The sequence below is a fragment of the Nelumbo nucifera genome, chromosome 1 (genome assembly GCF_055504915.1).
Source record: "Nelumbo nucifera cultivar China Antique chromosome 1, China Antique-T2T, whole genome shotgun sequence".
Classification (NCBI taxonomy): Eukaryota; Viridiplantae; Streptophyta; class Magnoliopsida; order Proteales; family Nelumbonaceae; genus Nelumbo; species Nelumbo nucifera.
Genome location: NC_142649.1, coordinates 110488172 through 110516133, shown reverse-complemented (window position 1 = coordinate 110516133; position 27962 = coordinate 110488172). Strand labels below are relative to the sequence as shown.

General features: G+C 39.7%; 1 long non-coding RNA gene across 3 annotated transcripts; it reads right to left on the bottom strand.

Annotated features, from left to right (window-relative positions):
- Positions 1-260: 260 nt before the first annotated feature.
- On the bottom strand, positions 261-27962 carry LOC104591060 (uncharacterized). Of its 3 annotated transcripts, XR_016078857.1 has the most exons (8): positions 27504-27962; positions 27078-27309; positions 26372-26486; positions 24589-24808; positions 9261-9351; positions 8670-8785; positions 6697-6786; positions 261-6220 (listed from the first exon to the last, which is right to left on the bottom strand). It is a non-coding gene; the product is annotated as an uncharacterized LOC104591060 (long non-coding RNA). The 3 variants fall into 3 exon arrangements; XR_016078860.1 differs by lacking the exon at positions 9261-9351; XR_016078859.1 differs by lacking the exon at positions 26372-26486.

Here is a 27962-nt window from a genome sequence, read left to right as displayed (position 1 = left end):
CACGAGTCTGATTAAGTGTCCAGTTTAAGGGTATTACACAGAAACATACCAAGGGAACATGAATCAAATATGCATCTTTATTCATTTACAATAAACTCATAAAGTACATCATTCTGATTGAAGCTAAGGGCATACAAAACTGTCTAACAACCAGATCTGAACCAAAAAGCAAAAGGGAGGAATATACTTGATCCGGAGAAACAATATCTCCCAAAGTAGGTGTTCACACCCAAAGAAGAAACCAAGATCCGCTCCTGCTGAAGATGACACAGCTGTGGATGGAACGGAACCAGCAGAGTGCGTCCAACACACTGGATCCTTCACAAGAATCCTCTAAAAATTCTGAACACCGAATCTTTTTCAGTCTTTTCTGCAAGACTGATGTCAAGAACTGGTTTCTTGACTTCTTTCTTCTACAAAGATCGAATCTTTTAAGAAGCAATGGCGGCGGCGGCCGGAGGAGAACTCCAAGGACGAAGACAGAAGAATTGCTTCTCTTCTCTCTGGAGTATGAATGAGATCTAATCTCTATTCGCAGGAAGCCTTGTTGCTTTCACTCAAACCCTTGGTTCGAAATCTGATATGTTTCTTCTCTTAGGGTTTCCCCTCTTTTCTTTTTGATTAAGAAACCTCCTAATTAGGAGTTATCCCAATCCAAATCAGTATTTGGATAGGGGATTATCTTAATCCTATCTGCAGATTAAGTTAGCTTACTCCTGATCTTATCAGGAGGTTACCAGATTCAAATCTGATTTGAATTTGGTCTCCCAGAGTGGATAAGGTTAGAGGGCCCAATCCTTTTGCTAACATTAATCTCAGATCCGCCTCATAGATAGGTGATCATATCAGCCCAACTCGAAATGAGCTTTTGGCCCATTATGAAGGAATGGTAGGATGCATCTGAAGGACGCCAAAAATGTTACGGAATGGGTGGCCGAATTTCAAAAATTACCTACCTTCCTCCAATTGGGAATCGTATTCCCTAAATTTAGAATACCATATTCAAGCATCTTATTCGAACCATAATCGAACCAGATCTGAACCACAAGGTAAAAGGGAGGATTATACCTGATCCGGAGAAACAGTATCTCCCAAAGTTGGTGTTCACACCCAAAGAAGAAACCAAAATCCGCTCCTACTGAAGATGACACAGCTGTGGATGAAACGGAACCAGCAGGGTGCGTCCTACACATTGGATCATTCGCAAGAATCCTCTGGAAACTCTGAACACCGAATCTTCTTTAGTTTTTCTTGCAAGACTGATGTCAAGAACTAATTTCTTGACTTCCTATTGTTGCAAAGATCGAATCTTGCAATAGTGAATGGCGGCGGCAGGAGGAGAACTCCAGGGACGAAGATGGCTGAACTGCTTTTCTTCTCTCTGGAGTATGAATGAGATCTAATTTCAATTCACAGGGAGTTTTCTTTCACCAAAACCCTAGTTCGAATTCTGATGTATTTCCTCTTGTTTTTCTCCTCCTTTCTTCTTGATTAAGAAACCTCCTAATTAGGAGTTATCCCAATGCATATCTGTATTTGGATAGGGGATTATCTTAATCCTATCTGCAGATTAAGTTAGTTTACTCCTGATCTTATCAAGAGGTTACCAGATTCAAATCTAATTTGAATTTGGTCTCCTGGAGTGGATAAGGTTAAAGGCCCAATCCTTTTACTAACATTAATCTCAGATTCACCCCATAGATAGGTGATCATATTAGCCCAGCTCGAAATGGACTTTTGGCCCATTACATGTTCAGTGTTTAACTAGTTTCCAATCTGCTGCCCAGTTGGGCTTCTTTGTATGGCGTGGGACCCAAGCATTCATCTACACACTAGCCACATGGGTTCGGCCTAGCCTTTAATACAAGGCCGAGCCGAATTCACTGAAAGACTCAGTAAACCCCCGAGCCCATCATATGGACCCTATGGGCCCAACACTTACATTAAGTGGTCCCTAGGCCAAGCTATCTTATAAAAACCCAGGGACTGTGGGCAGGTGCAAGATTAGCCTATCAGGTACTATCCTAAATGGTCTTACACTTAACCTCTCAGCCCTTAATGATCAAGCACTGCCCGACAAGAGAGGACCTCTCCCTCGGCTGCAAGGAACAGTGCCGCACTCTCCACTCACATGGATCCCGGGAATTAAAACCATTTGCAAACAATTCAAAACCGTACATATATATATATAAATATATTAATTTTGCAAAACAAAATTCCAACGATTGAAATCAACTGCCGGCAGTTTGGTTTCCATCAAAGAGAGTGCATTCCCAATCATTACCCTTTGTCCGACAAAGGGGTTGATCCTGTCACTATGATCACCCACTCAGATGAATTCTCAGACTGTCCCAACATACCGAGGTTTTGATCCCCATCTAAAGATCTCACTGATTGGCATATCAAAGACAGCCCGATCCGACACCTAGTGAAATGTCATAATCGAGTCTAGGGGTTAGGTGTAATATTCCAATTTTGCCCATCTATCTCTAAGGTCCAGGACAATACTGGAAATCTGGTCCGGTTCTAGGATTCAAGTAATCCCATACAACATGTGCCTTGGGTCTTACCCTGGTGGCTGAGACGGGCCATTCCAACATTTGGTGGCACACCAGTATCAACCTTGGCAGGATAAATCTCCCCAAACTTAACCAACGGCTGTGAATATTTAAAACTTACACGAGTCTCTATAAGTGTCCAGTTTTAGGGTCTTACACAGAATTAAACCAAACAACATGAATCAAACATGCACTTTATTTATTTCCACTAAATAACAAAAGTACATCAAATCAGATTGAAGCTAACGGCATACAAAAACTTTCTAACACATTAAGTGTTCAGTACTTAACTAGTTTCCAATCTGCTGCCCAGTTGGGATTCTTTGTATGGCATGGGACCCAAACATTGATCTACACACCAGCCACATTGGTTCGGCCTAGCCTTTATTACAAGGCCCAGCCGAATTCACTGAAAAACTCAGTAAACCCCTGAGCCCGTCACATGGACCCTATGGGCGCAACACTTACATTAAGTGGTCCATGGGCCAAGCCATCTTATAAAAACCCAGGGATTGTGGGCAGGTGCAAGATTAGCCCATCAGGTATTATCCTAAATAGTTTTACACTTAACCTCTCAACCCATATTGATCAAGCACTGCCCAACAAGAGAGAACCTCTCCCTCAGCTGTAAGGAACAGTGTCGCATTCTCCACTCACATGAATCCCGGGAATTAAAACCATTTGCAAACATTTTGAAACCGTACATATACATAAATATATATATATATATTAATTTTGCAAAACAAAATTCCAACGATTGAAATCAACTGCCGGCAGTTTGGTTTCCATCAAAGAGGGTGCATACCCGATCATTACCCTTTGTCCGACAAAGGGGTTGATCCCCTGCAGTGAGTTACACTGCAACCTTCTGCTTACCTTGAACCCCTGTAGTGAGTTATACGCAAGAGTTGAAGCCCGAGTCAATACACCAGGACGCAGAAGCTACCAACAAATTGGTTTCTATAACACAAGTTTCGAAGTTACCTTTCTTGGATTCCAAGTAGGCAGGACAATTCCTTTTCCAATGGCCGATCTTCTTGCAGAAGTGACAGGCATCCGATGCTTTGTCTTTCTTCTGCTTCTTGCTCTTAGTGGCTTTCTTCTGAGGCTTCTTTGCCTTCCTCTTTCTCTTGCCTGTCTTGCCACCTTCAACAAGCATGGCTACAAGTTCATCCTTTCTAATCAGTTCTTCAGCTCTTTGCAACATATTGTTGAGTTCTTGCAAGCTGACATTCAGCTTGTTCATGTGGTCCGAAACTGATTTTCAATTCAAGAATTAATTCATGAAAGATCTGAAATTAATAATTTTTTATTTTCAACAATCACAAATCAACTATGGATTGTTCGCACCACCTGTAAAACAGAGGTTAATCACTAGGGTTGCAGTTTCACAAACTGCAAATCGCAGAAAGCGATTCTCCATCAGCGGCGCCTTCTTCTTTCTTCTTCTTCAATCAAGAAAATAAAAAAACAGAAATCCTATTTCTATTAATTTATTACATTCTTGATCAAATCCTATACATTCAGTCTAGAAAAATAAAAAAAAAATTATTTACAGACCGAATTGAATAAAATAAATGAATAAAAAGGAAAAAGGGTGCGCAGACCATCTGCGCCAAATCTGCACTGCGATCTCCAGGTTCGAACAGTCCATTAAATCAAAAATAAATAAAGAACAGTTCTAAATAAATTTTGGATTTAACAAAAAATTAATTTCAGATCAATCGCCCATAACAGGAAACAGTTTCTTGAAATAAAGAAAACAATCTACGCAAATCTTGGCAGAACAGCTTCTGTCCATCTGCGCAGGTTCAGATCTGATTTTCTTTTGGTTCAAGATTCGAACCTGTGGCTTTGATACCACTGAAAGAATGGTAAGATCCATCTAATGGACACCAAAAATTTGCAGAATGGGTGGGCGAATTTCAAAAATTTTCCTACCTTCTTCCAACTGAAAATCATATTCCCTTTTAAAATACAATACTCAATGATCCTATTTGAACCATAATCGAACCAGATCTGAACCAAAAAGAAAAATGAGGATTATACCTGATCCGGAGAAACAATGTCTCCCAAAGTTGGTGTTTACGCCCAAGGAAGACACCAAGATCCGCTCCTGCTGAAGATGACACAGCTGTAGGTGGAACGGAACCAGCAGAGTGCGTCCTACACACTGGATCCTTCTCAAGAACCCTCTGGAAACTCTGAGCACCAAATCTTTTACAGTTTTTTCTACAAGACTGATGTCAAAAATAATTTATTGATCTCTTTTTCTTCAAAGATCGAATCTTGTAAGGAAGATTAGCGGCGGTTGGAGGAGAACTCCTAGGACGAAGAGGGTTGAATTGCTGCCCTTCTCTCTGAAGTCTGTATGAGATCTGATCTCAATTTGCATGATGTATCCTTGCAAAAACCCCTATTCGAAATCTGATATTTTTCTCTTAGGGTTTTTCCTCTTTTCTTCTTGATTAAGAAACCTCCTAATTAGGAGTTATCCCAATCCAAATCAATATTTGGATAGGGACTTATCTTAATCCTATCTACAGATTAAATTAGCTTACTTCTAATCTTATCAGGAGATTTACCAGATTCAAATCTGATTTGAATATGGTCTCCCAGACTGGATAAGGTTAAAGGCCCAATCCTTTTGCTAACATTAATCTCAAATCTGCCCCTTAGATGGGTGATCATATCAGCCCAGCTCAAAATGGGCTTTTGCACCTGTTGCCAAGATGACATCTGTGAGGGTTCTTCTATCTTTAGTTGCTCACTTTGACTGGCCCCTCTATCAATTGGATGTGAATAATGCATTTCTGAATGGAGAATTACATGAGGAGGTTTACATGTCTCTTCCTGAGATATATGGAACTGATAGGAAAGGAAAGGTATGCAGGCTGAAGAAATCTCTTTATTGACTAAAACAGTCCCCTAGAGCATGGTTTGAGAGATTTAGAACAACACTTGTTAATTTTTGTTATGTGCAGACACAATCCGATCATACTCTTTTTGTGAAGAGAAGTGGACCTCTAGCAGTATACCTCATTGTGTATATAGATGATATTATAGTGACTGGTAATGATGCCTCAGGAATTCAAGATCTAAAATTTTTTCTCCATACAGAGTTTGAGGAATTTTTTCTCTTCATTATGTAATTAATTTTCTAATGATCCAATCTCCGTCCCAAAACCCAATTCATCAATAAATTCATCCAATGCAATAACAAGAACAACAAGACCATGGTGAGTCTCATGTCAAGATGTTGGCCCAATAACCTAGAAGATTCTAAACCTGTATCAAAACATATTGTCAACTGCTTTGAATACTAAAAGTAATCTATAGGTGTGACCAAAAAAAGATACAAGACCTTGAGTACGTTCCCTACTTCTAGCATAGGCACAAGAAAGGAGGGTCATATCAAAATATTTCTTGATTCCCTTATTGAACATCATAGATACCACAGTTGTTGCCTCAAACTTTCCATTAAAACAAAGGAAACCAACGACAAAATAAAATTAGAAAAGGAAACCAAGGATTAATTTCACTTACCTGCTTCCAAAGGTAAAGGAAGCCAAGGCCTATACAGAAACGATGTAAGCGGCTCGCCTAGTTCTGAATCACTTCTATCCATTAAGGCAAAGATAATAGCTCGAGTAATATCTTCACTGCAAGACGCAACAGAAATAAAGCCCAATGAGATCGTGGTGAAGAAAATCACATCAATTCAAGATTTTGCATCTTCCAAAATTGGAGATGATTTCCTTCTTATCTGTTAATAAAATAAAGTTAGCTTCAAATTGAACTGCATATTTAATTCATCAAAATTCTAAAAAACAATAAACAATATACAACATATGTTCTGATACATTACAATAACGGGCAAAAGCCTACTAAATAGAGCATGCTTAACCATTTAATTAGTTTTGAGTCGCAAAAACTTCAACAACAAATAATATTCCCGACAAAAGGTGGTTAACAGATGTACAGAAAAATCCCCTCGAACCATATTCCAACCCATTTGTGATAAAGAATTGGCCTAACAGTTTGGTAATCTTCTACTCTAAGACTTTAGAAACCAGGCTTTGAAAATGCTTTTATGAAACAAAATGTCACTCTACGGGTGAAAACTGAGATACTTCACCTTCTAATCATGTGTTCCTGCATATGCAACGCCAAGGCCCACTATTACACACAACTCAAATACTTGAATCATTTGCGTCGACATAACCTCCTACAAGTGTCAATGCTTGAAGATGTCTAGGATTAGTTTAAGAAAACAACACAAAAGAAAATTGACAATAGAAACAACAATAAGGAAATGTTAAAATATAAAAAATTTTGGCATATAAAAACAATGTTGGCTTACAAGCCCTACGATCATTCTTTATACTGCAGTTGACAATGCCAACTACTAATAATGCACACACATTGGCATGGTTGTCATTTTGGGGAAGTATTTATCGATTTGTTTGGGTCCAAAATCAACATCCCACTATACAATCATACCCTACAACAGCAAAGGTTTCAACATTGGCAATGCGTTGAAAAGGTCACAACCAAGAAAAGCAAATCCCCGTGGAGAAGGAAAAGAAATACCAGACTTATTGCAGCTCCTGTCTTCCCATGATCCTTATTCTAGAATTAGAGCAGCCAATGGATCGCATTTGCTCGGTGAACACAAACAGATCAGAACCGTTTATAATTCTAGAATTATAACGGTTCTGGTTCCATGATTTTGTCTCAAATAATAATTGGGTCGGTGCATGGTATTTCCTGTCCTGAACCAATTCATATCCGGAACCAGTTGTTTTATAAAGTATGTACAAGATTTTCTTAATTCTCCAATATCTTTTACCATATTTTATGTTATAAATGTCAATTCTGATAGATAATATTAGTTAAAATGTTTAATTGATTAATATATCAATAATAATCATTTTTTGTAAATTTTATTAAGGTTATATTATCGAAATTCAAATTTTAATTTATTCTTTAAATAAATAATTCTTGTTTTCAATTCCGGGTCTATGAATTTGTCCAAAGTAATAATAATCGATTCGAGGCTAGTTCTACCAAAACCCAACCCATTGGAAGCCCTATCTTGAGAGGCAAACTTCCAAAGCAACAACCATTTGAAGCTTCGGAATGAACAATCATCGACTTAGCCGACAAAATGATGGAAGAGGAAATCCACTAAGCATGTGGAAACAAAATTCATAAAATTAAACACCGCCACATGATTAGACAGTTACGTGGTTGGAATCGGCATTCACGAAAGCATTGACAAAAGAAAAAATGAAACAGAACATTTGCCATATGTTTCCCCATTAGACAAACATATAAATAACGATGGATTAAATTAGATGTATTTGGGACGAGGGACGGAGAGAGGGAAGGAAGGAGGGAAAGAGAACAAAAGGAAAAGAATGCAGACTTTGGCTGTTTAAAATTGTTCCCTTGTTGGAAACAACTTCTCCACAACAGCAAACGACAAATTAGAATAAAACTATGCTCTGTTTTATAAAGGTTTCTAGGAAACTATGCAATGCTAACCAAACCAACCTAATAAAACTCCGTCCAAAGCCCTCTTACCAGTTCAGTTGAATGCTAAGAGGATTCAACAAACTTGTATATCACATATGGCTTACCTTCAGATTGCAAATGCAAAGGAGACCAAAAACTAAAGGAACTGCCCTCTAGGTGTTCTTCTCTTCATAATATAATTAATGTTCTAATGATCCAATCTCCGTCCCAAGACGCTATTCATCAAAAAATTAATCCAATGCAATAACAAGAACAACAAACCATGGTGAGTCTCATGTCAAGATGTTGGCCCAGAACCTAGAAGATTCTAAACATGTATCAAAACATATTGTCAACTGCTTTGAATACTAAAAGTAATCTATAGGTGTGACTAAAAAAAGATACAAGACCTTGAGTACGTTCCCTAGTTCAAGCATAGGCACAAGAAAGAAGGGTTATATCAAAATATTTCTTGATTCCCTCATTGAACATCATGGATACCACAGTTGTTGCCTCAAACTTTCCTTTAAACAAAGGAAACCAACGACAACATAAAATTAGAAAAGGAAACCAAGGATTAATTTCACTTACCTGCTTCCAAAGGTAAAGGAAGCCAAGGCCTATACAGAAATGGTGTAAGCGGCTCGCCCAATTCTGAATCACTTCTGTCCATTAAGGCAAAGATAATAGCTCGAGTAATATCTTCACTGCAAGACGCAACAGAAATAAAGCCCAATGAGATCGTGGTGAAGAAAATCACATCAATTCAAGATTTTGCATCTTCCAAAATTGGAGATGATTTCCTTCTTATCTGTTAATAAAATAAAGTTAGCTTCAAATTGAACTGCATATTTAATTCATCAAAATTCTAAAAAACAATAAACAATATACAACATATGTTCTAATACATTACCATAACAGGCAAAAGCCTGCTAAATAGAGCATGCTTAACCATTCAATTAGTTTTGAGTCGCAAAAACTTCAACAACAAATAATATTCCCGACAAAAGGTGTTTAACAGATGTATAGAAAATCCCCTCGAACCATATTCCAACCCATTTTTGATAAAGAATTGGTCTAACAGTTTGGTAATCTTCTACTCTAAGACTTTAGAAACCAGGCTTTGAAAATGCTTTTATGAAACAAAATGTCACTCTGCGGGTGAAAACTGAGATACTTCACCTTCTAATCATGTGTTCCTGCATATGCAACGCCAAGGCCCACTATTACACACCAACTCAAATACTTGAATAATTTGTGTCGACATAACCTCCTACAAGTGTCAATGCTTGAAGATGTCTAGGATTAATTTAAGAAAACAACACAAAAAAAACAAAAAAAAAATTGACAATAGAAACAACAATAAGGAAATGTTAGCATATAAAAAATTTTGGCATATAAAAAAAATGTTGGCTTACAAGCCCTACGGTCATTCTTTATACTGCATTTGACAATGCCAACTACTAATAATGCACACACATTGGCATGGTTGTCATTTTGTGAATGTACTTATCGATTTGTTTGGGTCCAAAATCAACATCCCACTATACAATCATACCCTACAACAGCAAAGGTTTCAACATTGGCAATGCGTTGAAAAGGTCACAACCAAGAAAAGCAAATCCCCGTGGAGAAGGAAAAGAAATACCAGACTTATTGCAGCTCCTGTCTTCCCATGATCCTTATTCTAGAATTAGAGCAGCCAATGGATCGCATTTGCTCGGTGAACACAAACAGATCAGAACCGTTTATAATTCTAGAATTATAACGGTTCTGGTTCCATGATTTTGTCTCAAATAATAATTGGGTCGGTGCATGGTATTTCCTGTCCTGAACCAATTCATATCCGGAACCAGTTGTTTTATAAAGTATGTACAAGATTTTCTTAATTCTCCAATATCTTTTACCATATTTTATGTTATAAATGTCAATTCTGATAGATAATATTAGTTAAAATGTTTAATTGATTAATATATCAATAATAATCATTTTCTGTAAATTTTATTTAGGTTATATTATCGAAATTCAAATTTTAATTTATTCTTTAAATAAATACTTCAAGTTTTCAGTTCCGGGTCTATGAATTTGTCCATAGTAATCGATTCGACGCTGGTTCTACCAAAACCCAACCCATTGGAAGCCCTATCTTGAGGAACAAACTTCCAAAGCAACAACCATTTAAAGCTTCGGAAAGAACAATCATAGACTTAGCCGACAAAATGATGGAAGAGGAAATCCACTAAGCATGTGGAAACATAATTCATAAAAATAAACACCGCCACGTGATTAGATAGTTACGTGGCTGGAATCGGCATTCACGAAAGCATTGACAAAAGAAAAAATGAAACAGAACATTTGCCATATGTTTCCCCATTAGAAAACATATAAACAAGGATGGATTAGCTTAAATGTGTTTGGGATGAGGGACAGAGAGAGGGAAGGAAGAACGGAAAGAAAACAAAAGAAAAAGAATGCAGACTTTGGTTGTTTAAACATGTTCCCTTGTTGGCAACAACTTCTCTACAACAGCAAACCACACATTAGAATAAAACTATGATTTGTTTTATAAAGGTTTCTAGGAAACTATGCAATGCTAACCAAACCAACCTAATAAAACTCCGTCCAAAGCCCTTTTACCAGTTCAGTTGAATGCTAAGAGGACTCAACAAACTTGTATATCACATATGGCTTACCTTCAGATTGCAAATGCAAAAGAGACCAAGAACTAAAGAAACTACCCTCCAGGTGTTCTGCTCTTCATAATGTAATAAATGTTCTAATGATCCAATCTCCGTCCCAAGACCCAATTCTTCAAAAATTTCAACCAATGCAATAACAAGAACAACAAGACCTTGGTGAGTCTCACCCATGTCAAGATGTTGGCCCAATAACCTAGAAGATTCTAAACCTGTATCAAAACATATTGTCAACAGCTTTGAATGCTAAAAGTAATCTATAGGTGTGACCAAAAAAAGATACAAGACCTTGAGTGCGTTCCCTAGTTCTAGCATAGGCACAAGAAAGAAGGGTCATATCAAAATATTTCTTGATTCCCTCATTGAACATCATGGATACCACAGTTGCTGCTTCAAACTTTCCTATAAAACAAAGGAAACCAAGGACAACATAAAATTAGAAAAGGAAACCAAGGATTAATTTCACTTACCTGCTTCCAAAGGTAAAGGAAGTCAAGGCCTATACAGAAACGGTGTAAGCGGCTCGCCTAGTTCTGAATCACTTCTGTCCATTAAGGCAAAGATGTTTAATATATTAATATATCAATAATAATCATTTTCTGTAAATTTTATTAAGGTTATATTATCGAAATTCAAATTTTAATTTATTCTTTAAATAAATACTTCTAGTTTTCAGTTCCGGGTCTATGAATTTGTCCATAGTAATAATAATTGATTCGAGGCTGGTTCTACGAAAATCCAACCCATTGGAAGCCCTATCTTGAGTAGCAAACTTCCGAAGCAACAACCATTTGAAGCTTCGGAAGGAACAATCATTGACATAGCCGACAAAATGATGGAAGAGGAAATCCACTAAGCATGTGCAAACAGAATTCTTAAAAATAAACACCGCCACAAGATTAGACTATTACATGGCTGGAATCGGCATTCACGAAAGCATTGACAAAAGAAAAAAGAAATGGAACATTTAGAATATGTTTCCCCATTAAACAAACATATAAACAAGGTTGGATTAGCTTAGATGTGTTTGGGATGAAGGACAGAGAGAGGGAAGGACGGAGGAAAAGAGAACAAAAGAAAAAGAATGCAGACTTTGACTATTTAAAATTGTTCCTTTGTTGGCAATAACTTCTCTACAACAGCAAACCACACATTAGAAGAAAACTCCACTCTCCCTAGGTATTGCTTCCATTTTGTACTCATTCAAATGCATACCATTAGTAAACCCTTTCATTGAGATTATTTATCTGATGCATACAGACTCATTTCTAAGTAGAAATTGTACTAAAATAAAACGAAGAAAGCATATAGATCAAATTTCCACCAAGGAGCCACAATCAATAAATAAAAGAAGAAACTAGTACCCAAAACAATCATTGGAAACAACGAACCATTATGTTCTGCAATAGAAATAAATAACCAAAACATCTCATGGAAAATTTTACATGGGGACGTTCAAAAGGAAAGTAGTCTCATAACATTGTCAATTACCATTTCATGCGCGCACTGGAATGGAATTCCCCCCCCCCCCATTTGAAGTAATGGTCGTTCCCTCCCCTCCCTCCCTTGGGAATGAAATCCCTTTCCTGTTGATTTAAATTTCCATTCCCATTCCTGTATGAACCAAACAAACTATAGGAATTGACCATTCTGATTCCAATTCCGGAGGATTTCGATTCTAATTCCATTTACGGCTGCAAACCAAACGGTCCCTAAATCAATTGGAAGGTGTATGTACTTCAAAATCTGTTTAGTAATCAGTAGGAGGTGTGACTAAAATTTGACCCCAACTATGCTCTGTTTTATAAAGTTTTCTTGGAAACTATGCAATGCTAACCAAACCAACCTAATAAATCTCCGTCCAAAGCCCTCTTACAAACTCTGTTGAATGCTATGAGGATTCAACATACTTGTATATATCACATATAGCTTACCTTCAAATTGCAAATGCAAAGGAGACCAAGAACTAAAGGAACTGCCCTCCAGATGTTCTGCTCTTCATAATGTAATAAATGTTCTAATGATCCAATTGTTAGACAGTTTTGTATGCCCTTAGCTTCAATCCAATTTGATGTACTTGTTAGACAGTTTTATATGTCCTTAGCTTCAATCAGAATGATGTACTTTATGAGTTTATTGTAAATGAATAAAGATACATATTTGATTCATGTTCCCTTGGTATGTTTCTGTGTAATACCCTTAAACTGGACACTTAATGAGACTCGTGTTAGTTTAGAATGTTCACAGCCAGTGGGTCGGTCTGGGGAGACCTATCCTGACAAGGCTGACACTGTAGTGCCACCAAGTCGGTTGGGGTGGCTTGTCTCAGCTGCCAGGGTGAGACCCTAGGCACATACAGTGTAGGATTCATTGAACCTATGAACTGGACCAGATTTCTAGTATTGCCCTGGACCTTGGAGATTGATGGGCAAAACTGGAAAGTTACACCCGACCCCTAGACTCGATTATGATACTGCACTAGGTGTCGGATTGGGCTGTCTTTGATGTACCAATCAGTGAGATCCTTAGCGGGGGTCAAAACCTGGGTATGTTGGGACAGTCCGAGAATTCATCTGAGTGGGTGATCATAGTGACAGGATCAGCCCCTTTGTCGGACAAAGGTAATGATCGGGATCCATATAAGTATGTTGCACTCTCACTGATGGAAACCAAGACTGCCGGCAGCCGATTTCAACCGTTGAGATTTGTTTTGCAAAATATATTTTATATAAGATATAAAAGTATATATGTATGGTTTCTAAATTGTTTGCAAGAAGGTTTTAATTCCCGGGATCCATATAAGTGGAGAGTGCAACACTGTTCCTTGCAGCCGAGGGAGAGGTCCTCTCTTGTCGGACACTGTATGATCATTATGGGCTGAGAGGTTAAGTGTAAGACCATTGAGGATAATGCCTGATGGGCTAATCTTGCATCTGCCCACAGTCCCTGGGTGTTACAAGGTGGCTTGGCCCAGGGACCACTTAGTGTAAGTGTTGGGCCCATAGAGCTCATTTGATGGGTTTCAGGGGGTACACTGTCTTCAGCAGTGCATTCGGCCAGGCCTTGTAACAAAGGCTGGGCTGAACCCATGTGGCTGATGTATAGATCAATGCTTGGGTCCCACGCCATACAAGGAAGCCCAATTGGGCAGCAATTTGGAAGCCTTTTGAGTACATGACCTTAATGGGCCTTAAGCCCATTTCGAACTGGGCTGATTTGATCAGTCATTTAAAGGGGGTGAATTCTAAAGAGGGTCAGCTGAAAGGATTGGGCTTAGACCCTATCCACTCAGAGAGTCCAAGATCTAAATGGGATTTAGATCTGGAAACCTCCTAATTAGATTAGGAGACAGCTGATCTTATCTGCAGATAAGATAAGGGTTATCCCTTATCACTAAGGGACTTCTAACCCAAATATGATTTGGATTAGCAGCTCCCAATCTGATTAGGAACTGATCCCTTTTGAGATTATAAAAGGGGAAGGGGGCGGCAGCCTACTACACAACTGCATCCATAGCATTCTTCTCTTTGAAGAAAGAGAGATTGAGAGATTTCCTGCATACTGCGAATTCTCTCCTGCCACCACCTTCCTGCTTTTGCCATTCCTTCAGTTCGATCTCCAGTTCTTGGGAGCAATCAAGATTGGATCTTAATTTCAATCTTTTGTGAAAAGATTGGTTGGAGCTGTACTCAAGTCGTCCAGTTGATCCTTACGAAGGATCAAGTTCTTTTGAAGAACGTTGCTGATTCTGCTCCACACTACACTGCGCCATCTTCAGTGGGAACAGTCTTTGGATTCTTCCTTGGGCGTGAACACCTCCATTGGGAGATATTACATCTCTGTATCAGGTATATTCCTCTCCCATTTTTTTTGGTTCAGATCTGGTTTAGTTTATGGTTCAAGATTGATCCTTGAAAATATGATTTTCTAAATAGGGAATACGATTCCCAATTGAAGGGAGAGATAAAATTTTTGAAATTCGCCCCTTATTCCGCAATCTTTGGGCGTCCATAGGATGAATCTCTCATCCTTTCAGTGGTATCAGAGCCATGGTTCAAATCTTGAACCAGTTTGTTTCAGATCTGAACCTGCGCAAATGGGCAGAAGGTGTTCTACCCGATTTGCGCAGATATGGATTTTGGGAAATTTTGTTCCCAAAATTAATGGGCAAATAATCTGAAATTAATTTTATATAAATCTGATTATTATTTAGAATTGTTCTTTATGATTTTCTTGATTTATGGGCTGTTCGTACAAGAGGAGATCGAAATCTTGGTTTGCGCAGGGAACCTGCAAGATTTGCAGTTTCCTAATTTATCTATTACATTTGGTCTGTAAATAATTTTTTTTATTTTTAGACTCAATGTATAGGCATTCGATCTGATGTAATAATTAATAGAAATAGGATTTCTATTTTATTTTATTTTGGATCGAAGATGGCGGCGCAGAAAGGGAGAAATCGCAGAGAAGAAGATTTCGCAGATGGGAGAATCGCTATCTGCGATTTGCAGTTTGTGAAACTGCATTCTGTGATCTAACCTTTGTTTTGCAGGATGGATTGTGCGAACAGCCCTGATTTACTGATTGTTGTTTTTCTTTTATCAGTAATTAATTTCAGATTATTTTCTTGAATTAAAGATTTAATTAAAAATCAAACCCTAGACCCATTCGAATCAAGATTGGTTCAAACTGTTTGGACCAAATCTAGGGTTTAATCAAGGCTGAAAGTCAGCCCTAATTTTCCCACTAATGGGCCTAAGGATTGATATTTAATTGAATGGTTCGGCCCAACCTATAAAGGCCCAGTTTTAACAGTTAAAACTGCTAAAAGCCCACTTAACCCTTAAAGCTATATGGGTTGAACCGTTCGGCCCATATACCTAGATAATGTTAATGGTTAATATTATGGATTTAAAATGGGCTTCAAATGGGCTTTACAGATAATTAATTGATTGGATCAATTTATGCCTGCATGTGATGTATGGATGTGTGATGTGCTACGTACATGGGCCATAAGTACTTGGCCCATGCTCAATCGATAGTGGCTCTTTCGCACACCATGGCTGAATGCACATCATTGCCATGGTGTCCCTTTTGGACATTGGATGACCTCCCTCAATGGTGGGCCCCACACCTCATCATGAGGTCTCGTGCGGAACCCTAGCTGATTTAGGCCCACCAAAATCTGGCTTTATGAAAGTTAGTGGGAGCCACTTTGGTTTGACCTAAAGATAAAACTAGGGCGTAATTATCAGTTCCCTCCAGATGATATGAGTGCATGTGATAGGGAAATTCATATGATGAACTCTCTAAAGGCCTTCCATCATTAGCACAAGGATGGGTCCCTCAGTAATGAGGAAACGCACCAGAAAATGGGCTATCCATTTGCTGTTGGGCTTGTCTAAGTGTTTCATAAGATGATAGGGGCGTCATAGACCGATGTGGGAGGGGCTTCACCAGAAAATGGGAACTCTCTCACGGTACCTTGGCGTTCACGAATATGATGGGTAAGCACTCACTGGACAGAAAGGTTTACCTGAAAATGGCTCTGAACCTTGTCTGACAGAGGCCAAAGGGAAAACTCATATGATGAGTGGATATGATCCTTCACAGAAAGGTGGTGGGGTTATGCTGCTGAAACAGTTGGCCTCATGCGCCCTATGTGATTTCCCACATTTCCAGAGACAACCCGTAGTCTCCGTCACTGAGAAATGAGGGAAATCTCAGAGACGAATAAATGGAAATGGATCGTAGATTAAAATCCATATCTATGAAATAAACATGAATCAAATTAGGTCGTGGACTGATGTTTGCTCTTTCATCTGAAAATGGCAAACGGATCTTTTGCAAAGCTACTTGATGACAACAAGTTGAAGGGCCCAAACTATGTTGACTGGTATAGAAACCTTATGCTGGTCCTTGCTTCTGAAAAACTTGATAAAGTGGCAAAGAATCCTGCCCCGGAGCGTCTGGGAGATAGGGCTTCTAAGGCCCGAATGAGAGACTATCAAGAATGGGAGGAGAAAAACTCCCTTGCCCGGTGTTACATCATTGCCTCGCTGGACAATCCGATACAGAGGCAGTTCGATCAGATCGAACTTGCCAAGGACATATTGGACAGTCTCAAGACGATGTATGAAGAGCAGAATCGTTCTACTCGACAAAAGGTCTTGAAACAGTTCATGACCACACAAATGTCCAAGGGACAACAAGTTCACGACCATTGTCTTCGGATGATGGGATACATCAATGAATTGAAGGCTCTTGGATCCGGGCTGGACCTTGCAACCCAGATAGATGCTATGCTTAACTCTTTGCCTCCTTCCTTTAATCCGTTCATCATGAACTATAACATGAACAAGGTGAATGTCAGCTTACAAGAGCTCAGCAATATGTTGCAAAGAGCTGAAGAACTGATTAAAAAGGATGAGCCTGTAGCCATGCTTGTTGAAACTGGCAAGACAGGTAAGAGAAAGAGGAAGGCAAAGAAGCCTCAGAAGAAAGCCACTAAAAGTAAGAAGCAGAAGAAAGACAGCATCGGATGCCTGTCACTTCTGCAAAAAGATCGGCCACTGGAAAAGGAATTGTCCTGCCTACTTGGAATCCAAGAAAGGTAACTTCGAAACTTGTGTTATAGAAACCAATTTATTGGTAGCTTCTGCGTCCTAGTGTATTGACTCTGGGGCTTCAACTCATGCGTGTAACTCACTGCAGGGGTTCAAGGTAAGCAGAAGGCTGAGTGAAGGAGAAGTCACACTCTACTTGGGGACTACTGCAACTGTCGCAGCCGCGGCCATAGAAACCGTCGAATTATATTTTAGAGAAGGAAAAATTGTACTAAAAGATTGTCTTTATGTACAAAATTTAAGAAGAAATTTGATTTCTATCTCAAAACTGTGTGCAGATGGTTATTCCGTCTTCTTAAGTAATACGATTACTATTAAAAGAAACAACAGATTCATCGCATACGGGGAACTGGAGAACGGTCTCTATGTTCTACATCCTTCTCTAGAAACTAACATAACCGAAACTACGTCAGTTGAAAACCCCAAGAAGAGAGCCCGTGATACAGTTAATCCCACGTGTCTGTGGCATTACCGACTTGGCCACATCGGTGTTGACCGAATCACAAGGTTGGTAAAGGATGGTCCTTTGGATTTTCTAGCTATAGAAGATCTTCCCACCTGTGAACCTTGCCTACAAGGAAAGATGACGAAACGGCCATTTTCGGTAAGCCTGAGAGATGTACAGGCACACTTGACCTAATACATACTGATGTATGTGGTCCCCTGAGTGTTAGGACACGAAATCAACACGTGTATTTCATCACCTTCACAGATGATTGTTCACGATATGGTTACGTGTATCTAATGAGACACAAGTCTGAATCCTTTGAAAAGTTCAAAGAGTTTAGACAAGAGGTCGAGAAACAGTTAGGGAGAGCAATTAAAGTCCTTCGATCAGATCGAGGTGGCGAATATCTCTCTGACGAATTCAGGGACTACTTAAGGCAAAATGGGATAGTATCACAATTGGCTCCTCCTGCTACACCACAACTTAACGGTGTTTCAGAGAGGAGGAATAGGACCTTATTAGATATGGTCCAGTCACTTCTCATACACTCAGAGTTACCCACATTCTTTTGGGGTTACGCATTAGAGACTCCGATATACGTGCTGAATCGGGTTCCAACCAAATCGGTTCCGAATACTCCATATGAACTTTGGACCGGAAAGAAACCAAGTGTCAGACACTTGAAGATTTGGGGTTGTCCAGCACACGTTAAAAGAACGAGTGCAGACAAGTTGGAATCCAAGACCAGCCGTTGCCTATTTGTAGGCTACCCAAAAGGCTCTGTAGGTTACCTTTTCTATGACCCAAGTGAGCAGAAAGTGTTCTGCAGTCGAAACGCACAATTCTTGAAAACCGACTATATCCTAGACACCCATCGTCAGGAAATTGTTCTTGATGAGGAGAGCTCAGGAGCAGTGGGAGATGTCCCACAAGTTCCAGGTAGTAACCAACTTAGGAGATCCACTCGGGCATCCAGGCCACCAGTCCGTTATGGTTATGACCAGGATAGTTACCTGGTGGAAACCTTGACTAGTGAGGAGGATCCCGTGATTTACGCGGAAGCTATGTTGGACATAGATTCTCAGAAGTGGGTGGAGGCCATGAGGGCAGAGATGGACTCAATGGAGACCAATGGAGTCCGGACTCTAGTAGATCCGCCCTCCGGGGTAAAGGCAATCGGTTGCAAATGGATTTACAAGAGGAAGAAGGGCCCCGATGGTAAAGTTGAGACCTTCAAGGTTCGTCTCGTGGCAAAATGGTACACTCAGAAAGAGGGCATCGATTATGAGGAAACCTTTTCGCCTGTGGCCATGCTTAAATCCATTAGGATCCTGCTAGCTGTAGCAGCATACCATGATTATGAGATTTGGCAGATGGATGTCAAAACTGCATTCCTGAATGGAGATCTTACTGAAGATAGTATATGCAGCAGCCGCAAGGCTTCATTGCTGCAGGTCAGGAAAACATGGTATGTAAACTTAACAGATCCATTTATGGGCTTAAGCAAGCTTCTAGAAGTTTGAACATCCGTTTTAACTCTGCTGTCAAATCCGGATGAACCCTGTGTCTACAGGAAGTACAATGGGGATAAGGTTACCTTCTTGGTTCTGTATGTAGATGACATTCTACTCATTGGGAATGATGTGGGAATGTTAACTACGGTGAAAGTATGGCTTTCGTAGCAATTCTCCATGAAAGATCTTGGAGAAGCCTCCTATATACTGGGTCTTCGACTCTATAGAGATAGATCGAAGCAGATAATAGGATTATCCCAATCTGCTTACATTGACAAAATAGTCAAAAGATACAGCATGGAAAACTCCAAGAAAGGAAATGTTCCTTTCAGGCACGGAGTCACTCTCTCCAAGAAGATGTCTCCCAAGACTTCTGAGGAGATTGATGGCATGAAAGACGTTCCTTATGCCTTAGCCGTAGGGAGCATCATGTATGCCATGCTGTGCACTCGTCCTGACATAGCTCAGGCAGTGAGTGTAGTAAGTAGATTTCAGGCCAACCCAGGGCAGGAGCATTAGACTGCTGTGAAAAACATACTTAAGTGCCTTCGAAGGACAAAAGAGTTTTGTCTGGTGTTCGACGGTAGCTCACTACAGATCCAGGGGTTTACAGATGCCGATTTCCAGTCAGACCCAGATGATAGAAAGTCTACATCTGGATATGTTTTCACGATTGGATTGTGTGTTGTTTGCTAGAAAAGCAGCAAACAGGGGTCCACTGCAGACTCCACGACCGATGCCGAATACATTGCCGCAAGTGAGGTTGCCAAAGAAGCTGTGTGGATGAAGAAGTTCGTTCACGAGTTGGGAGTTGTTCCGTCCAGCACATCACCCATCCCATTGTTGTGTGACAACAATGGAGCCATTGCTCAGGCTAAGGAGCCACGAGCCCACTCGAAGGTAGAGGGGACGTCCTGATTCAGAAGGTAGCGTCAGCGGAAAATGTAGTAGACCCATTGAGAAAGCCACTATCACAGAAAGTGTTTGAGAAACACGTGGAAAGCATGGGACTCCGGCTAATACCTGATTGGACCTAAGTGCAAATGGGAGCTGTTAGACAGTTTTATATGCCCGTAGCTTCAATCAGAATGATGTACTTTATGAGTTTATTGTAAATGAATAAAGACACATATTTGATTCATGTTCCCTTGGTATGTTTCTGTGTAATACCCTTAAAGTGGACACTTAATGAGACTCGTGTTAGTTTACAATGTTCACAGCCAATGGATCGGTCTGGGGAGACCTATCCTGACAAGGCTGACACTGTAGTGCCACCAAGTCGGTTGGGGTGGCTTGTCTCAACTGCCAGGGTGAGACCTTAGGCACATACAGTGTAGGATTCATTGAACCTATGAACTGGACCAGATTTCCAGTATTGCCCTGGACCTTGGAGATTGATGGGCAAAACTGGAAAGTTACACCCGACCCCTAGACTCGATTATGATACTGCACTAGGTGTCGGATTGGGCTGTCTTTGATGTACCAATCAGTGAGATCCTTAGCGGGGCTCAAAACCTGGGTATGTTGGGACAGTCCGAGAATTCATCTGAGTGGGTGATCATAGTGACAGGATCAGCCCCTTTGTCGGATAAAGGTAATGATCGGGGATGCACTCTCACTGATGGAAACCAAGACTGCCGGCAGCCGATTTCAACCGTTGAGATTTGTTTTGCAAAATATATTTTATATAAGATATAAAAGTATATATGTATGGTTTCTAAATTGTTTGCAAGAAGGTTTTAATTCCCGGGATCCATATAAGTGGAGAGTGCAACACTGTTCCTTGCAGCCGAGGGAAAGGTCATCTCTTGTCGGACAGTGTATGATCATTATGGGCTGAGAGGTTAAGTGTAAGACCATTGAGGATAATGCCTGATGGGCTAATCTTGCATCTGCCCACAATCCCTGGGTGTTACAAGGTGGTTTGGCCCAAGGACCACTTAGTGTAAGTGTTGAGCCCATAGAACTTATTTGATGGGTTTCAGGGGGTATACTGTCTTCAGCAGTGCATTCGGCCAGGCCTTGTAACAAAGGCTTGGCTGAACCCATGTGGCTGATGTGTAGATCAATGCTTGGGTCCCACGCCATACAAGGAAGCCCAACTGGGCAGCAATTTGGAAGCCTTTTGAGTACATGACCTTAATGGGCCTTAAGCCCATTTCGAACTGGGCTGATTTGATTAGTCATTTAAAGGGGGCGAATTCTAAAGAGGGTCAGCTGAAAGGATTGGGCTTAGACCCTATCCACTCAGAGAGTCCAAGATCTAAATGGGATTTAGATCTGGAAACCTCCTAATTAGATTATGAGACAGCTGATCTTATCTACAGATAAGATAAGGGTTATCCCTTATCACTAAGGGACTTCTAACCCAAATATGATTTGAATTAGCAGCTCCTAATCTGATTAGGAACTGATCCCTTTTGAGATTATAAAAGGGGAAGGGGGCGGCAGCCTACTACACAACTACATCCATAGCATTCTTCTCTTTGAAGAAAGAGAGATTGAGAGATTTCCTGCATACTGCGAATTCTCTCCAGTTCTTGGGAGCAATCAAGATTGGATCTTGATTTCAATCTTTTGTGAAAAGATTGGTTGGAGCTGTACTCAAGTCGTCTAGTTGATCCTTACGAAGGATCAAGTTCTTTTGAAGAACGTTGTTGATTCTGCTCCACCCTGCACTGCGCCATCTTTAGTGGGAGCAGTCTTTGGATTCTTCCTTGGGCGTGAACACCTCCATTGGGAGATATTACATCTCTGTATCAGGTATATTCCTCTCCCATTTTTTTTGGTTCAGATCTGGTTTAGTTTATGGTTCAAGATTGATCCTTGAAAATATGATTTTCTAAAAAGGGAATACGATTCCCAGTTGAAGGGAGAGATAAAATTTTTGAAATTCGCCCCTTATTCCGCAATCTTTGGGCGTCCATAGGATGAATCTCTCATCCCTTCAGTACTTTTGTTATTTAGTGGAAATAAATAAAGTGCATGTTTGATTTAACGTTGTTTGGTACAATTCTGTGTAAGACCCTAAAACTGGACACTTATAGAGACTCGTGTTAGTTTTAAATGTTCATAGCCATTGGATAAGTCTAAGGAGATTTATCCTACCAAGGCTGATACTGGTGTGCCACCAAGTGTTGGGATGGCCTGTCTCGGCCACCAGGGTAAGACTCAAGGCACATGCAGTATGGGATTACTCGAATCCTTGAACCGGACCAGATTTTCAATATTGCCCTGGACCTTGGAGATAGATGGATAAAACTGAAAAGTTACACCTGACCCCTAGACTCGATTATGACACTTCACTAGGTGTCAGATCGGGCTATCTTTGATATGCCAATCAGTGAGATCCTTAGATGGGGATCAAAACCTAGGTATGTTGGGACAGTCTGAGAATTGATCCGAGTAGGTGATCATAGTGATAGGATCAGCCCCTTTGTCGGACAAGGGTAATGATCGGGAATGCACTCTCTGATGGAAACCAAACTCGTTGGAATTTTGTTTTGCAAAATTAATATATATATATATATGTATGTATATGTACGGTTTCGAAATGTTTGCAAATGGTTTTAATTCCCGGGATCCATGTGAGTGAAGAGTGCGGCACTGTTCCTTGCAGCCGAGGGAGAGGTCATCTTTTGTCGGGCAGTGCTTGATCATTAAGGGCTGAGAGGTTAAGTGTAAGACCATTTAGGATAATACCTGATGGGTTCATCTTGCACCTGCCCACAGTCCCTGGGTATTATAAGATGGCTTGGCCCAGGGACCACTTAATATAAGTGTTGGGCCCATAGGGTCCATGTGATGGACCCAGGGGTTCACTGAGTTTTTCAGTGAATTCGGCTGGGCCTTGTACCACAGTCCCTGGGTATTATAAGATGGCTTGGCCCAGGGACCACTTAATGTAAGTGTTGGGCCCATAGGGTCCATGTGATGGACCTAGGGGTTCACTGAGTTTTTCAATGAATTCGGTAGGCCTTATAATAAAGGCTGGGCCGAACCCATGTGGCTGGTGTGTAGATCATTGTTTGGGTCCCACACCATACAAAGAAGTCCAACTGGGCAACAGATTGGAAACTAATTAAACACTGAACACTTAATGGGCCAAAATCCCATTTCGAGCTGGGCTGATATGATCACCCATCTATAGGGCGAATCTGAGATTAATGTTAGTAAAAGGATTGGGCTTTTAACCTTATCCACTCCAGGAGACCAAATTCAAATTAGATTTGAATCTTGTAACCTCCTGATAAGATCAGGAGTAAGCTAACTTAATCTGCAGATAGGGTTACGATAATCCCCTATCCAAATACTGAATTAGATTGGAATAACTCCTAGTTAGGAGGTTTCTTAATCAAGAGAAAAAGGAGGAGAAACCCAAGAGAAACATCATCAGATTTTGAATCAAGGGTTTGTGGTGCAAGAAATTATCCTGCAAATAGAGATTAGATCTCATACAGACTCTAGAGAGAAGAGAAGCAGTTCAGCCATCTTCGTCCTAGGAGTTCTCCTCTAGCCGCCGCCATTCCCTCTTGCAAGATTTGATCTTTGCAGCAATAGGGAGTCAAGAAATCAGTTCTTGACATTAGTTTTGCGAAAAAGACTGAGAAAGATTCAGTGTTCAGAGTTTCCAGAGGATTCTTGCGAAAGATCCAATGTGTAGGACGCACCCTGCTGGTTCCGTTCCATCCACAGCTATGTCATCTTCAGCAGGAGCGGATCTTGGTTTCTTCTTTGGGAGATACTGCTTCTCCGAATCAGGTATATTCCTCCATTTTGCCTTTTGGTTCAGATCTGGTTCGATTATGGTTCAAGTAGGATCATTGAATATAGTATTCTAAATTTAGGGAATATAATTCCCAGTTGAAAGAAGGTAGGAAAAATTTTGAAATTCGCCCACCCATTCCGCAACCTTATTGGCGTCCATTAGATGGATCCTACCATTCTTTCACCTATCTCTGTCCCAAGAGCCAATTCTTCAAAACTTTCAACCAATGCAAGAAGAAGAACAACAAGACCTTGATGAGTCTCACCCCGGTCAACAAGATATTAAGTACTTTCCCTAGTTCTAGCATAGGCCCAAGAAAGAAGGGTCACTTCAAAATATTTCCTGATTTCTTCATTGTACATGGATACCACAGTTGGTGCCTCTAAACTTTCCTATATCAAAGGAAACCAAGGACAACATAAAATTAAAAAAGGAAACCAAGGATTAAATTCATTTACCTGTTTTCAAAGGTATAGGAAGCCAAGGCCTAAATAGAAACAGAGTAAGTGGCTCGCCCAGTTCTGAATCACTTTTGTCCATTAAAGCAAAGATAATAGCTCGAGCAGCATCTTCAATGCATGACGCAACAGAAATAAAGCCCAATGAGATCACGGTGAAGAAAATCACATCAACTGAAGATTTTGCATCTCCCAGAACTGGAGATGATTTCCTTCTTATCTGTTAATAAAATAAAGTAAGCTTCAAATGCATATGTAATTCATTAAAATTGTAAAAAACAATAAACACTTCAACATAGGTTCTGATACATTACCATAACAAGCAAAAGCCTACTAAATAGAGCATGCGTAACCACTCAATTAGTTTTGAGTCGCAGAAACTTCAATAACAAATAATATTCTTGGCGGAAAGGTGTTTAGTAGATGTACAGCAAAATCCCCTAGAATCATATTCCAGCACATTTGTGATAAAGAATTGGCCTAACAGTTTGTTAATCTGCTTCTCTAATAGTTTAGGAACCAGGCCTTGAAAACGCTTTTATGAAACAAAATGTCACTCTAAGGGTGAAAACTGAGATACTTCCCCTACTATTCTGGCTGTACGTCCCTCTTTTTTTGTAGGTTTGTACACCTTAGATTCCAGTCAAGACCTTCATTGAGTGCCTCAAAAATGTTAGCTCTATGCTGAGACCTGGTCCTGGTACAAGCAGCACACACCTTCCTCTACTATCATGAATCACCCCTAAAAAACCAACTCCTCTAATCAAGCACTTGCCCAAAAAGCTCCATTCTATAGGTATATACAATCCATCTAATCATCCCTCTACATCTTCAACCTACCAAACCTCTATATAAACTTAAATATGAAGTTGCATCAAGATTTTAAAATTGAATACAAATATTTGTAATTGTAAGTCTTTGGACACCAACAAAGTAACAAATCACTATATCGCCTAGAGAGGCCAAAAGCAAGGATCAAATTTTTCCCAGCATATCAGCCCACATTGGTTGATACATATTGTATTTGTGACCCATTGATATGTAAAATACCAAGTGTTTTGGGTTTGACCTATTTCAGGGGGTAGACAGGCCTTATACCGAACCCCCTGAACAGGTTTGAAAAATAAAAAAACAAAATAAAATATAAAGCATCTCAGGGTAAAGATGGATATGCCCCATCTAGCATATCTGGCTATATCAATATTTAGAACCTTGGCTAAAAATACATGTTGTCGCCTCACTGCATTGATGACACTAGTAAGAACTAACAACTTTTACTATATTTGTTTGACCATACAGTATAGCATGATGTGTATGAAAGTGCATAGACTTAAAATTCACTACAATATTTTACTCACCCAATCTCTTCCTACATTTTGTCACCTTGTAACAGAACTTGAATATGATAGCACTGTGACTTTAAATTGCAGTATTTAAAAGTTAAAACTGGATCTCTTGGTCTATTCTTGAGAAAGCTATTTCTTCAAGGAGTTCAAGTCTTGTCATGTTGCTTGCAATGAAGTTAAGAAACAAGTGGTATACTAAAAAGAAATAATTGCTACATAACTAATTTGCACGTTGTTTCACTTTTTAAATTTTTTAAAAAAAGCAGTTAGTAAATTTGCTTAAGCATGGTTTTAGTGTACTACATTGGAAAGTAAAAATAAAGGAATTTATTTGTTTAGAAAATACAAGTCATATAATATACAGTTTAAAAATGATAAAAATCAAGAAGGACATGGCATAAACCAAAAGAATGGTCAGGATAAAGAAATTGACAAACCATCTAAAGAGGCTTGCAGGGAAAGAACTCAGGAAATTCAATTTCTTCAAGGGTTTAGAAAACATCATCAGCATTGATTGTTTGTCACTTTGATTCTTTACATATCTAATTTACGCTGCAAGGGAACATTATTCAAGGGAAGTTAGCATTGTTGCAAACTAAAGAGGGGAAATCAGTTAAATATCAAGAACTAACTAATTTAACAATATGAAAAGCTGCAAAAGGAAAAATAAATGAAAGGAAAATGTATAAGAAGAAAGAATGGCTTCAAGTCTCCACATTTTCGTACGCAAATAGCATTGCCAGACATATTATGGATATGTCCAAGAGCATTTATGGGTCACACTTATAAGATCTTCAAGTTCTGAAATCAACAATGTCACGGGGCCTCGCCGGTTAGCCCCGTGACACTATGCTACTGATTTCCCAAATAACAGTCATAATCCATCCACAATAACGAAATCTGCTCCTAATCATCTGAAATAAAGATACTATTAAAAATTAACACAAAAGAAATGCAGCCCGAAGTAAAAGCTAATTCAGGAAACCCTGAAAAAGATTATTTGACAATTTCCCCGACCAAATATTATTTGACAAGCGTTGATTTTAATTGGAATTCCAGCCCCAAAAATAAATAAAATAAAATAAAATAAAAAAAAAACAGAGAAAGAGGGAGGGCGGAAAAAGATTTGAAAGTAAGTCTTACATAGCAGAGAGGTAGTGAACGAAGATCCTGGAGCTCTCGGACAAATCAAGGAGAGCATCTTTGTGGACATTGATTTCGTCTTGATCGGACGAACGAGCGAGTTTATCCTTCGCAACTCTGCGCACGATAGCCTTCGACAGCTCTTTTCCTCTCTTCTCCTCTAAGACACCAAAATGATTTCCCAAATAACGGTCATAATCCATCCACAATAACGAAATCTGCTCCTAATCATCTGAAATAAAGATACAATTGAAAGTTGACAGAAAAGAAATGCCGCTAATTCAGGAAACCCTAAAAAAGATTCAAGACAAGGCAATTTCCCCGACGTAATATTATTTGACGAGCGTTGATTTTAATTGGAATCCCAGCTCCAAAAAAACACAGAGAAAGAGGGAGGGCGGAAAAAGATTTGGAAGCAAGTCTTACGTCGCAATGAACGAAGATCCTGGCGCTCTCGGAAAGCGAGGAAAGCATCTTTGTGGCATTGATTTCGTCTTGATTGGACGGACCAGTGAGTTTATCCTTCACAACTCTGCGCACGATAGCCTTCGGCAGTTCTTCAACTTCTGATGCAGCTTTCGCCATCTTTTCCTCTCTTCTGCTCTAAGACACCAAAATGTCCTTTCCTTCAAGCCTTCAAGACCAAAACCGTTGCTCGTTGCAACAAATATTTGCTGCTGCCTTGACTGTACTTCCTCAGTTTTCTTGTTCCCTTCGTATTTTGTCACAATCCAGACCAGACCCAATCTTCCTTCGATTTCACCTCGGCTCTTCATCGTTTCAGTCCGTGGTAAATGAGATCAAGATCGAATCCAATACGATATGGAATAGATCTCTCTTAACGGTCAAATTGTTTTCTTTTCCTTTTTGCTTCGTTCTGTTACA